Raw genomic sequence first — 13,878 nt, 5'->3', positions numbered from 1 at the left:
CTCGCTTGTGAGAAGCAAGCTAGAGTATAGTAATGCAATTGTGTGGAATCCGCATGAAGCAAGTTACTCTCTAATGATTGAGAAAGTGCAAAAAGCATTTCTTCATTTCCTATATAGAAAAGTATGCGTATTACCCATATCTCTATTCTACACCTTTCCTTTTGGGCACGCTTGCGTACAATTCCCTTGAACTTTGACGAAACTTATCATTAATTCGTTTTGTTCTCCAGCTTCTACGTGGTAATACGTCATGCCAGTCGTTGCTGGAACAGTTGGAACTTTATGTCCGTAATAATTATTTGCGTGGTAGATATCATAATTTGATGGTTATAGTACCTCTGCCTGTACAGTTCTTTATCGAATGGATTCTATTCCAAGAACTATCAGACTTCTCAATGAAATCGTTGCTGCTGGGCCTGAATGTGATATTTTCCACCTCAGTGAGCATTGGTTACACTGTTCGACACGAAAAATGGTTCCGAGACGAGATATGACTTTTCTTATAGATATATGCCCAGTAAACTCGAATCTGGTAATAAAAAATGGAAATTGACAGATTTTGAGACATCGACCGAACAACACCAAGATATAGAAAAATCGCGCGATTTAAAAAACACATATCTCCGAATCTCGAGCCAATCAATATTTTTTATTACCAGATTCGTTTTCCCTGGGCATAGATCTATAAGAAAAGTCATATCTCGTCTCTGAACCAAAAAAAAAGTCGTCATTTGTCGAACAGTGTTATCGGAGATTATTTCAACTTATTTGTCTGATAGCCTGCGCTCATCATTATCTTCTTAATTGAATGTGATGTATGAGTGGAATTTTGATCTTTTGTCTTCCATTTGGACCTCGCAGGAATGTTTTGTATTTGCGGATGGTTCTTACATATGTATACATACATATATATTGGTGCTTGCTGTAGATGCAAGACATTCCCTACTTATATTTTAAGTCATTTGACATTTTTTACTTTATCTGCCATTATTATAATGCTTTAGTTGTTTTTTTATGATTATGTATAAATGTTATTTTGTCTCCATATATAAATATGTATATATTTTTATTTTTCTCATCTCTCTGTATTTTTTAGACCCATTGTGACACATTAGGGTCTCCTGTAATGCCACAATGGTTCAAACTTAAACTTAAATAAATAAATATTATAAATTTATTAGAAAGTATGTGTAGGTAGTTCAAACTGAACGATCGTAAGATAATGAGTAGAATTAGAAGCGGTTGGTTACCTGTGTAAGAATGAGATTTTCCAACTCACCTCGGATCGTATAGGAATACGCTCATAACTCAATTAAAACCAAAAGTGGGTGTGAACCGTGTACGATAATTAAAATGCAAATTCTCGTAATGAGTGTGTAAGGAGGTGACTAACAGGCATCGAGAGTGTTCGTAAAACAAAAAAAAATGAAAAAAAGAGGAACTAGTTTTACATATATATTAAATGAGGCTTAATGACCGGCCGGTCAGTGTGGTTAACCATTAGGTCGGTGTAGCTTTTTGTAAAACTTGCCCTTGATCATGTAGCCACGCGTGCCAAACGTGCAAGTTCAATTACCATTATTTTTAAATGATCTTATATTATATTATACTTGTATGTTTGTGTGTGTGTGTGTGTGTGTGTGTGTGTGTGTGTGTGTGTGTGTGTGTGTGTGTGTGTGTGTATTTGGAATACACTTTGAAAATGTAAAGGTAGCTCGAAAATATTAATGTGACATCGTTATCTAAATAATTAAATACGCTCTCGATACGAGCGGATATAACGTGTGTGGCGCGAGGGTCGTCCCATAGGTTTTTTCAGGTTATTAGAATTAATCATGCTTAGACAACGTCGTCTCGTGTGGTTTTTTTTATCGTATATCCCGAGTCGTATCGTTAAAATGTCAAGCTTGGCAATTTAATTAATACACATCTCAATGTTTCGCCGGGGAAAAAAACCTTTTCTTCGCGAAAACGTGTCTTCGACACTTCAACGGACATTTAAGAATATTATTTTGATCTCTCGCGACTCTGCCCGGGTAATCAATAAATGTCAAAATGCGAGATAATGATCGGGTCATCTGATATTTTTCGTGACGTTCGCTCGGTGTATGGAATATTGATGTATTTTTTTTTCGTCGTGTCTTATCATTGATGCATGCATTTTAATTCTCGGTTCGTGATTAGACCAGTTTTTATCACGTCGATGAGCATGGGCATAGCAATTTTTTGATGCATTAAAATCTGTCCAAGTAGTGGTCTTCAAACTTCATCAAATATCCTGTTATGTGTTTTGAAAGATTCAACTATTTCGTGCTGGAAATATTGAAAAATTTATGATAAAGACGCCCACGTTTTATATATGTTACAGTCAAAGTGTATTTTCTATTCCATGTAATATGACACAATTGAATTAAAATCTGACTGGTAAAAATCAGGCAATATGCGAGTCTTTAAGGATAATATCTTTCCAATTTTGTCGTAAGACAAAACAAATAATTAAGCATACTGAAATTGAGTCTGACCATTTAAAAATCGAATAAGTCAATTTGTGATTTTGAAAAAAGTAAAACCTGTTGAAAAAACCTATTGAAGAAACGATAAATGCTTATCTTATGACATTTCTTCCGTTTCTTTCATCCACTTTTTAAATATGATTCAAAGAATCTTGGCTTTTGATTCGACCTGATTTTGATGTACATATTTTATTCACAATACTGTGAGAACATCATTTGACTCATCAATTTTTGCTTTGAACACATAAAGTTGCCTGACTGTGAAATTCTTTTCCATAATTTGTAATAGTAACGCATTGTTGAATCCAAAATAATTCTGTAAAAAAAATTGAACTCTCAAAGCTAATACACATATGTATATAATAACTGGCAAGCAACGGTGAAACTGTATATTTGCCTGTATAAACATATATCTACTAGTTAATTTGTATTTAAATATTAATCATCTAAAGTGCCAGATAAAATATTTATTTTAAAAAACAGAAACAAACAGCATTTCAATGTATATAATATTGACTTCAAAAATGTTTATAAAGAGTAATAACAACAATTAAAAAAATAAAATAAAAACGAAGAATAAGAGCATTGAATTATTGGTAGATATGGGATAAATATATGTAGTTTGTACGTATGTACGAGAAATGATAACAAAATGAACAATAAATTGGATCAATATGAGGGTAATCTTGTTAAAATTAGAGCAAGATCTAGATAAAAATGAATTACAGATATTTATGTCCATTTTTGAATTTGTTTCGAATTTTAAGCTTTAAGATAAAACCATTTGGCATTACAGGAGTCCGTTTGGACCATTGTGGCATTACAGGAGTCCTTAATGCGCCACAATGTTCGAAAAAATACAAAAAGATGAGAAAAAAAATAATAATATTAAGAAAATAGCTTTATAATAATAGCAGATAATGTAAAGATATAAAATACAAAGTAGGGAATGTCTTGCACCTATAGCCAGCACCAATATATAAGAACAACCACTTCAAAAATATGTACTTACATACATATGTATGTAGTTCTAATATTAGTATACGTAGGTATTTGTTTCGAAATGACAGTGCATAAACCCACAGCGACTTTTAGTGTATCCCTTATTATATGTTCGGTGTAAAATAGCCGAGAATATTTAATGTAAGTGAGCCAATTAAGAAATTCTCTCCGATTACCCAAAGCGACCTTATTAGGAGAGATCACGAAAAGATCCTCTCACATTCCACCAAAAAGGGATCGAAAAAATATTCCGCTCCTAAATACGGAAAACCCCATTGTTTCTAGCCTTTTTTACGACGATCATTATAGTCCTTTTCCGGTTTCACAGCGACACGAAAAAAACAAAATAAAATCATCCAAATCGCAACGGAAATCGAAATCGTTCGTTTCACATACACTTCGTAATACGTGGGTTGAAATGGCTTCATATTATTTATTACGATTCGATTGCACGGAAAACGTATGCAGAATTGAGTTTAACGACTCATCAAAACTTAACGACGTATGAAAATAATATTTAATTATAGACTCGGAGCTTGTCGAAATGATTTCGTACGAAATTTTACATTTCGATCGGTCCATACTAGTCGGCGATCGCCGCGATAAAAATAATTAAAAAATACTTACAGACATTTTTCAATTTTATTTAGATATATAAACTAAGACGTGGGACGACCGGGCGAGCGATTGTTAATTTTTATCGGAATTATCATGTTATAATATGTGTGCGAAAACAAATTAATTAAAATTTGTGAATTACCCGGCCTGCCCACACACTGTTTATTGCCTAATGGGCGCATTTTTTTTTCATTTTACTCTTTATTTTACCCCGTCGATTTGAATAAACGCTCGTCGGCCATTTTTATAGGCGGCCATAATCGCCTTCGTGCGTATAATTCGACGATAATTCTGTTTATTAAATTATCACTTTTGACGTTAAGCGGGGCGTTGACCGACTACGCACAACGAGGTAAAAATTACTGGGTTTGGTCCTTAATTTATTACATATGATCATGCGCCTAACTGAATACATTCTGAGTGCTTTTTAATTTCAAATTCGTACGTACTTTCATATACATATGTATATTATGTTCAAATATTCATATAAAGATAATGATTATGCAAAAACTTTTGATGAGATGGAAGTACGCAGCTTTGCCCAATATAGATTATTTTTCATTAGCTTCTACATACATACATATATGAACCTTTTTATGTGAAATTAAAGGCAACTCTTCGAATTGAATTAAAATAAACCATAGTAAATCGTATATATGTACATAGAAAGGCAAAAGCAATTACTGATTTTATTTCAAATTTAATATCGAAACGCGGATTGTTTCTGTACTTTTCGTTTTTATATCTCAATATTTTACGATCTGTGATTTCAAGCTATGTACATAGTTCAAAATTAATGTTGTATCATAAAATGAAAAGTCAAGTTGAAGAACAGTCATTGAAACATGTATACGATTTCATGCACCTTTTAATTCTTTGTACTAAAAAAATACACAACGGTTGTTTGATTTATCCCCTATATAAATATATAGTTTTCATTTTATAATCGTCTAATTTGGTTTATTATCTCGAAGTATTCTAATCTTTAACACAATTATTTTGAATAAGTTCAATTTTTGTCTGATCTATGCCGTGCGATTCAACTACATATATACATATACTTTATGAAGTATTCATGCGCTATAGTTTAAGAATCATTGATTTATAATTAGTTTATAATATATTAAACATCCTATGAATAAATTTAATGCGTATGGAATGTGATGTGTCAATACCCAGTACGCTTAAAGATTCAGATTTTTTTTGGTATTATTAGTAGGGTTGTATAAATTTGAAGTATATTCAAAATGAGCCTCACAATCGTTACCTTTACATTAAAATGAAAAATGAAAAATTTCAGGGTAGTTTCGAATTTTTTATGGTTACGTTTTGGACGGTTGCGCATTGAGTTACTTGAGAAAATTCTCTTCGTATTTTAGTTGGGGCATTTCTCACCTCCACCCCTTCGCTTAAATTCCACCCGCAACCCCTGTTTTTTCCCTGTTTTACCAATCGAAAAGATGTTTTCGGTACATTAATTTCAAGCCGCTGCCGGGGAGAGATAGCGAAACAAAGAATGACTGGTCGAAAGCGATCGGGCAAAAGAAAGGCGAGAATAAAAAACGCTCAATTTTAAACTCGATTTCAAACCCGAAAACGCAAATTAAAATCAATTCTGACTTAGCGCCGATAATTTGCATATCCTCGGTTCGAATTTTGCGACAAAACATTTGCGAAATTCATCGCTGAATTGGCAATACGACGCAATTTTCGTTCGAGTGTGCCTTTGGAAAAACTCGTCGGAACATTGGCACTGGTGAAACTTGAAGAGGGATCGCAGATAAGGGGCGAAACGTTTACGCCATGTAAATTTATTTATTTCGGCTTCCACATCAATTCACTTTGGAATTTTATTATGTGGCACTGTGTGGGGCGCCGCTAACAGGGGTGTACCGAAAGTACTACCTATGTGAACAAATGTCATTCGTATAGGTATAATATAAACTTTTCGTTTGCTTTGTTTTTATTGTACGAGTGATAAATTTGAGTTAGTAAAATGTGTTTGTATGTACACATATATATATATATATATATATATATATATATATATATATATATATATATATATATATATATATATATATATATATATGTATATATATATATATATATATATATATATATATATACATATATGTATATATTTTCGACATTGTTAAAATACGAAATATACATTAGACTAAATGACTTTTGTGTTTAATTTTTATCAGCATTTGATGCAAATGATCTTATTATATAATACATATAATTAAAAAGATTGAATTTCTACTGTATAAATAAGTATAGAAATGGTCTAGTCGAGTTTTTCGTACATACATATGTACATATATAGATTTTATTAATTTAATTTTTTCCTGAATAATTTTTATCTACTTACAATATATATATATATATATATATATATATATATATATATATATATATATATATATATATATATATATATATATATATTATTATATATTATTTTGTATGAATAATTTTGTTCACTTTATGCTCAAAATATTGTAAAAAATCAAACTTAATTTTTTTATCATCATTTTTACTTTATTTTTATGTACGATAAAGAATAATAATTTCACTTCAGAATATTGTTTTTTTTTTTTTGAACTTTAATTATGTTTTTATAATACTTATTGTGTACATACATATGCATATATAAGTGGGCTTTGAATAAAAAAGGAAAAAAAAAATACTATTTAGAAAATTTTTATAGTTTGAGTACTAAATTTATTGGTTTTTAATTGAAAACTGTAGATTTGCATAGCGGACAAACAAAAAATATTCATATTTATAACGATTTAAAATTAAATACAATGATGAATATTTATATAATATAATAATAATGTTTATTACATTTTTTTTAAATAAAACCAATATGGCAAAAACTTCAATCATGTTTTGCGATCTAAATATGTACATATGTAATAAATGATTTTTCTTAATTTGACACGTTTGAATTTAAAAACAATCACCTAAAAAAAATCATATATTATATATGTACAAATATAGGTCTTAATAATAATTTGCCCAAAGAAAGTTTATTAGAAAATTAATTAATTAAAAGTCGTTTCCATTTTTGTTCGAAATAGTTTTTACAATAAACTGTAGATGGACAAATCGATTAATTCAACGAAATGATGATTAATTTCAATTAAAAAATATCGTCATAATAAAATGAGATACATTAAAATATATATGTATGTACATTAAAATAAAATATAATCTTTCAAGCTGTGAATCATCAACACACATTATTATATTACATATATAATCAAAAACAAAAATTAAACCTGACAGTCAGCCCTGAATTTAAAAAATTCACACCCCCTCACCAGACAATCTGTCTAAAGCGTTTAAGCAATCTCCTGCAAAGTTACCCTCCTCTCTTGAATACGAACTGTACACTTGAAGGGGGGGGAGGCAAGATAGTTCCGCAGAAACGTCAGAAAGCAAAGGGCGAGTGGGTGGGTGGGAGGGTAGGTCATCATCGATTCACCCTCCCAATACAAGAACTGTTGTTGTTAGTGCCGATCCACCCCTCAGCAAAAAATCTATTTACACAGCAACCGTATCGAGAGGGGTGGATACAATTAAATAAGCGGAGTGTATAGAGCAAGTGTATAAATATGTAATCGGTACCAATCTCTGCTCGCATGTCTGGTCAAAATTTAGACTTACGATTTTCGCTATATTTAGTCGTTCGTGACTTATTCTGGCTGTATATATAGACATGTATGTATGTATGTATACTGGTATGTGTAGTTACCACGGACGAGTTTCCGATTTCACAGTTGTCTCGTGGGTTTTGATTATGGCTTCACTTGTATTTTATTGACAGCGCGACATAACATTTATGTATGTGTAGGTTAGATACGCCCTTTCGAAATTTCGTGCTTTTTAAGAATCTCAAATTGGATATTGACTCGAATATATACGGCCGGGCTTAATGGCTCCGGTGCACGATCCAGGAAAATCTGATAATATTTTGCGCATTGCTTTTGGAATTTATGTCTTTCACTTTTGCTATGGTTTATGAAGAGTTTGGTGTGTATTTTTATACTCTGTATATACTTTACTATAATTTAAATTTTTATCTACGAACGATCTATAAAGTCAATTGATACCCGAATACTTGCAGCTAGCGTGCAACGTGTGAGCTTTTGTGCTTTCAAAAGCTATTTTTAAGTAGTCGTTTTACGTGTATATGTATGTACTTACTTTACTCCAAATATTATATTATCCAGGCTAAATATATAAACTAGTGGTTAGCATTCATATAATGCTTTGAACAAAGTCGTCACAGGTTCAAATCCCACTGGTTTCCGCTGGCCAGACCTTGGATTTGTGACTCCAGGTCGATCGTTTCCTATCAGAGTTTGCCAATTTATCTGATTTTCATTGAAACGGTTCCATCGAATTGGCAACCTTACCCATTTTCTCGCAAAATCTCGAGTTTTCAGCAATCTAGAATTTCGCTGAATTGTATAAAATGCTTCAAATTTACAAATTTGACCAAAAATGTCTCTGTGGTTGTTAATTGATATGTATTTATTCACTTTGTATAATACTAATAATATTTGTATCAAATGTACAATGTTTTTGGCCAGGAACGTGCATTGTGGTTACCTGTCAGGCCTTCCTGGTATAAATTAAAAGATAAAAATATTTTAATTTTTATGATTTAAAGTCAGTATTGTAATCGTATTGAATCATAAATACACATCACTTTCGTTTGTATCACCTCATTTTTGCCATAATCCTCACTATTGGAATAATACTTTTTAGAAGAGTACATACTAGAAAAGGTTAGAGGCAGTCCTTGTATAGATGAAATAGTTTATCAATTTTGATGGCTCTAAATAAAAAACTGTAGATTTGAATAACAAACAAACAAAATTCATTTTCATGTAGTAACAGAATGATAGATAGTCAAATTCAAATCGTAAAAAAGCAAAACAAAATTATTGCACTGATTCATTTAGAATAAAACTAAGCTTGCAAATATTATGAATATTTATTTTCAGATTTAAATTAAAACATTGATAGTTATAAAAATGACGATTCATTGAAGCTCATGCGTAGTGAGCTATACTATGAAGTAATTAAATCCCAAAATTATCATAATTTTTAACCACATAACAAAAGTTGAAAATGCTATTATATTATTTACCATATGTCCTTTACAATGATATAAAATTTGTTTTATTTTAATGACCAAAAGCGTGCAAAAAGTTAATCGAAAAGTAGCGAACTCACAAAACATTCAAACCGTTAAACAGCTAGGGGGGGTGGACCTAGCTGTATACTTATATGGAATAGAATTGAGATGCGCATCGGAAATAAAAGGGTCGTATTCAATTACATCCCCCAATGGTGTCTAGTGGGTGTTTTGTCGAGGCTCCAGTAACAGTTGTGAGGGTTTTTCAGTGACACCGCGAAACAGGAAGAGGGTATCAAAAGCTGGCGAGTTCATAACCGTTTATTGCGAAAACCCTAGAGAGGGGTGGACGATTATTCGTCCGCATAAAAACGCAATCTCAATCACTTAAGCGCTACAAATACAGTAGAGGGTTGCCTCTTTGGGGTTAGCTGAGTTTATATTTTCTAAATATGTATATGACGTGCGACAAATTCGGTGAGGATTGCATCAACATAATTATGCTAAGCACGGAGAGACGTGGTCGCATTTTTTTCCCATATAAGTCACCGATCTCTATATATGTGCTTTTTTTTTCTCTCGTTTTTGGTTCTTGGGAATCAAATAGGTCGTCTGGAGTTTCGTACGTAATTGCCGACCATTCTTCAAGCCAAACACGCAATAAATACACCTGAAATCTGAGATCGTAGACATTAATCTTCACGCTTATTCGTCCGCACTCGTTTGAGGCGCGCGTTTTAGAAAATTTACACGATTTTATTATTTCAAGTATAGCTCGGAGTATTTTAATTAACTTCGTGAATGTTGTTCAAAACACTTGTAAGTGCATGAAATAAAATTTTCATTAAAATCCAGCGGATGTCTAGGTAGGAAATTTGATTTAAATATAACGATATTAACCTAACATACAATTTCACAATTTTCTCTAAAGTGTATAGATTTATATCTGACAATATTTTATTCTTAAAAAATGATATATAAATATTATAGAACACGATATATATTATACATACATATGTACATACACGTTTTTAATTTTTATTTAGGTGTTGTATAAAGTGCTTTCCAAAAAAATTTACACGTAAATGAAAATTAGTAGTAGTAGACTGTGTTTGATGTTTTTATATCATTTTATCGTGCTCGAAAATACTATACATATAACATTTCATAAAATACTACTATTGCTTTATAAATAATTCAGTTTATTATAAAAATATTATCGAAAATACATAAATGGAAATTGTGATATACATTGCACAGACATAGTATGAAATTATACAAATGGTATTTATCATGGAGATTCATTCATTTTACATGTTATGATAAATATTGATAATATTTTCATGAAGCTTCTGCATATATATCTATATAAGCGATTTGTCTCATTTCGAAATTGATAGGGTTTTATTGTATCTAAATTGTAATACAGTTAATTTATACGTATAAAATGCAATAAAAAAAATCCTTTATAATATAATAAATAGACAGGGCGTTATTTGATTCAACATCTATCAATTTTAATGCTTAAAAAAATAAACACAATTAATTATAGATAATTGCTGGGCAAGAAGATAAGCAAATAAATATGCAAATACTCTCACAATTTTAAATTGAATTCATTAGCATGTCAAAGGACGCTTTTAAGCATCGTTTAAAAAAATACCCAATAAGAGACATAACAATCGCATCAATCTAATGCTATATTATTTATATTGTAAGAATTTAATGTTATTATTTCTCATGGTGTGCAACCATTAATCTACCGCGCTATCGGTGAACCGTCTCACATCAGAATGACTGTGGGGTATTTTATCAAGTCGAAAAAAAATCCATATCCTACTACATTTGTTTAAATGAAGTCATTACGAGGTTCCTCAAGAATTTATTCAATGGTGAGCTTTTAAAAGCACACAACAACAATAAGTAGAATATGTAAAAAATAAACAAAAAACACAACAAACAAAACAAAACAACAAATTCGCCCGCGAAAGAGACGAACGACGTTCGTCATTCACCAGCGTGTGTGGGCTAAAAAAAGACAGAGTCGCATATAAAATACACCACGGTACAAAAGTAACTTGTCCAATTATAATATTAATTAATAACGCGTTGGATTGGATCAATCCACATAAAAAATATCAAAATAGATTCACCCGTCGCGTTTAAACGTAAAACCAGGTGTCTTCTAAGCATAAGCATAACCGGTGTGACGCTTTGGGGCAACCTGTCAGGTCACACTGGTCATTTTATTGTTGTTCTTGTTTTAAAATAATAATAAATTAAATTAAATAAATAAAATAAAATAAATAAATTTTTTTGCATCATAGTTGATGTTTTACATTTAGATTTATTTTCTTGTACATTTTTATTGTAAAAATTATTGGAATCAACAATAGATTCACTCAATACAGTTATATATGTACGTGGATTTATAAATTTTACTCGTAACTTTAAGCAAAGCATTAGTAATGTAGTTTCGTATATTACGGTTATTTATAAGCCGTCATATAAAATTTCATACATTTTTTGCATAAATTTGACGCAATACTGCGGATTGACTTTAAATCAGCGGGCCAACTAGTTATTACTGTTCAAAAGCGTGAACAATAGTTTCGTATATTAAAGCTATTTAAAGGACAAAATTTTATACATTTTTTGTATAGCTTTAACGCAGTACTGTGGATTACATAACTGTAAATCATTAAACTAACTGTTGAATTTTAAAAGTCAAGTTTTTGTATATTTGTAAATAAACACTGTTTTGGTGTTGCAGCTACTACTATGTACATCTACAGCCATTCACCATCCACTGCTGGATGAAGGCCTCTCCAAAACGCCTCCACTCATCTCTATTTTGCACCACACTCATCCATCCCACCTAACACATTTTCCTAATTTCGTCCACCCATCTTCCCTGCGGTCTTCCTTTTATCCTTTTGCATTCTCTCGGGTACCATTCAAGCACCTATTTTGTCCACCTGTCGTCCATTCTTCTAGCCACGCGGCCCGTCCATTGCCATTTAATCTCTTCACTCTATCCATGATATCCACTATCCTTGTCATACTTCTCACCCACGTATTCCATTTCCTGTCTTTCATCTTTATGCCAAACATACAACGTTCTATACTTATTTGAGTGTATTACGCTTTGTGCAGCAACTTGGCGATCAATGTCCAAGTTTCATATCCATGGCAAAATACATTGATCGAATGTCTTTTTATTCAGGCAAAGTGGCATTTTTGATTTTAAAACCGCATTCATTCGTCTAAATGCACTCCATCCTAATTTCGTACGTTTCTTTATTTAGTCTACTTGTATGTATGTACATAGATACGTATGTAGGTGGAGTCATCTTCAATCAATCTTTTTACTCTATCTACTATGTCCACTACCCTCGTCATACTTCTCATCCACGTGTTCCGCTTCCTGTCTTTCATCGTTATGCCGAGCAAACAGCGTTCTATACAATACTCATTATTAGACACGGTTCTACGTCAAACATTTATATATATAAGAATATAATCTAAAGCCCACATCATCCAAATGTGTTTCTTTTCTCGGTGAATTTGAATATGCTTAAGTAATTGACGCGATTATTCAGATCAGAAATTTGTATGTTGGATTTACGTGAAGGTTCATCCCGTGCCGTTGAATTATACCAATAATTAAAATAGAAGTTGAACAATCTGTACTGATATACCTGTCTAGCTTTTCGAATGGACCACCGCATAGAAGGCCAGGTTCGGGTTGTCGACTCGAATCCTACACGTCGCCAATTCGACACGTCCAAATGATACGGCAATTTTTCAATTAATCTTTAATGGTGTATGCATAGCGAAAGATGCGCAATTATTGCGCTAACTGTGGACCGTATTGTAATCTGCGATCGAAAGGAGGTAATCGATTCCAGTTTGTGACTCGTGGAATTAAAAATAATGACCTTTGTATTTGTGCACGTGTACTATCAGTTTGATGGCGGTTTAACCTTGATTATAGTCGCTTAGAATTGCTATTTATCGGTCATGGTATACAAAGTAAATCAGCTAATGTATTTATAAACTACTAGTTGTTTTACCCGGCTTCGCTCGGTATTTGCAATACAACCAGCTTAAACATGACGAATCTAATAGTAAATATTCATTTGTTTTTTTTTGTATTAAATTTATTTGAATCGAAAAAAAAATATATACATCGAATCGAATCCATATCGAATCCTTGTCATAGAAAATTTTGATTTTGTAGATTTGTTTTCGATGTTACCAACAAACCTTGCATACTTGCATTACAAAGTCTGTTTCGAAATTACATATATATTAGATAAGGATAAGGCTTCAACAATTATTTGAGGCTATTATAGAAGCTTTTTGATTGTATATAAAAAAATTAAAAGCAAGTTGAGTCAAAAATATACATATATTGAATCGAAACCATATCGAATCATCGTCATAGTAACTTTGATTTGTTTTCGATGTTACCAACAAACCTTATATACATACATACATAGTTACAAAGTCTCTTTCGAAATTATATATTATATAAGAATAAGGCTTCAACAATTATTTGAGTCAATTCTAGAAGCTTTT

At 31.7% G+C, this 13,878-nt stretch overlaps 2 protein-coding genes across 3 annotated transcripts in view; one reads left to right on the top strand and one right to left on the bottom strand.

Annotated features, from left to right (window-relative positions):
• Positions 1 to 12,364, bottom strand: part of AspRS (aspartyl-tRNA synthetase) — a 122,661-nt gene extending 110,297 nt beyond the window's left edge. Inside the window, exon 1 of the mRNA XM_077442055.1 lies at positions 12,360 to 12,364. The gene's annotated coding sequence lies outside the window, so the exon portion shown is untranslated. The remainder of the gene's footprint in view (positions 1 to 12,359) is intronic.
• Positions 1 to 13,878, top strand: part of LOC143919637 (uncharacterized) — a 79,671-nt gene that overhangs the window by 29,339 nt on the left and 36,454 nt on the right. The gene's annotated exons all lie outside the window — the stretch shown is intronic.

This window comes from Arctopsyche grandis, chromosome 12 (genome assembly GCF_051622035.1).
Source record: "Arctopsyche grandis isolate Sample6627 chromosome 12, ASM5162203v2, whole genome shotgun sequence".
Lineage (NCBI taxonomy): Eukaryota > Metazoa > Arthropoda > Insecta > Trichoptera > Hydropsychidae > Arctopsyche > Arctopsyche grandis.
Note: the sequence above shows the minus strand (reverse complement) of the source record. Positions and strands in the feature narration are given on the sequence as shown.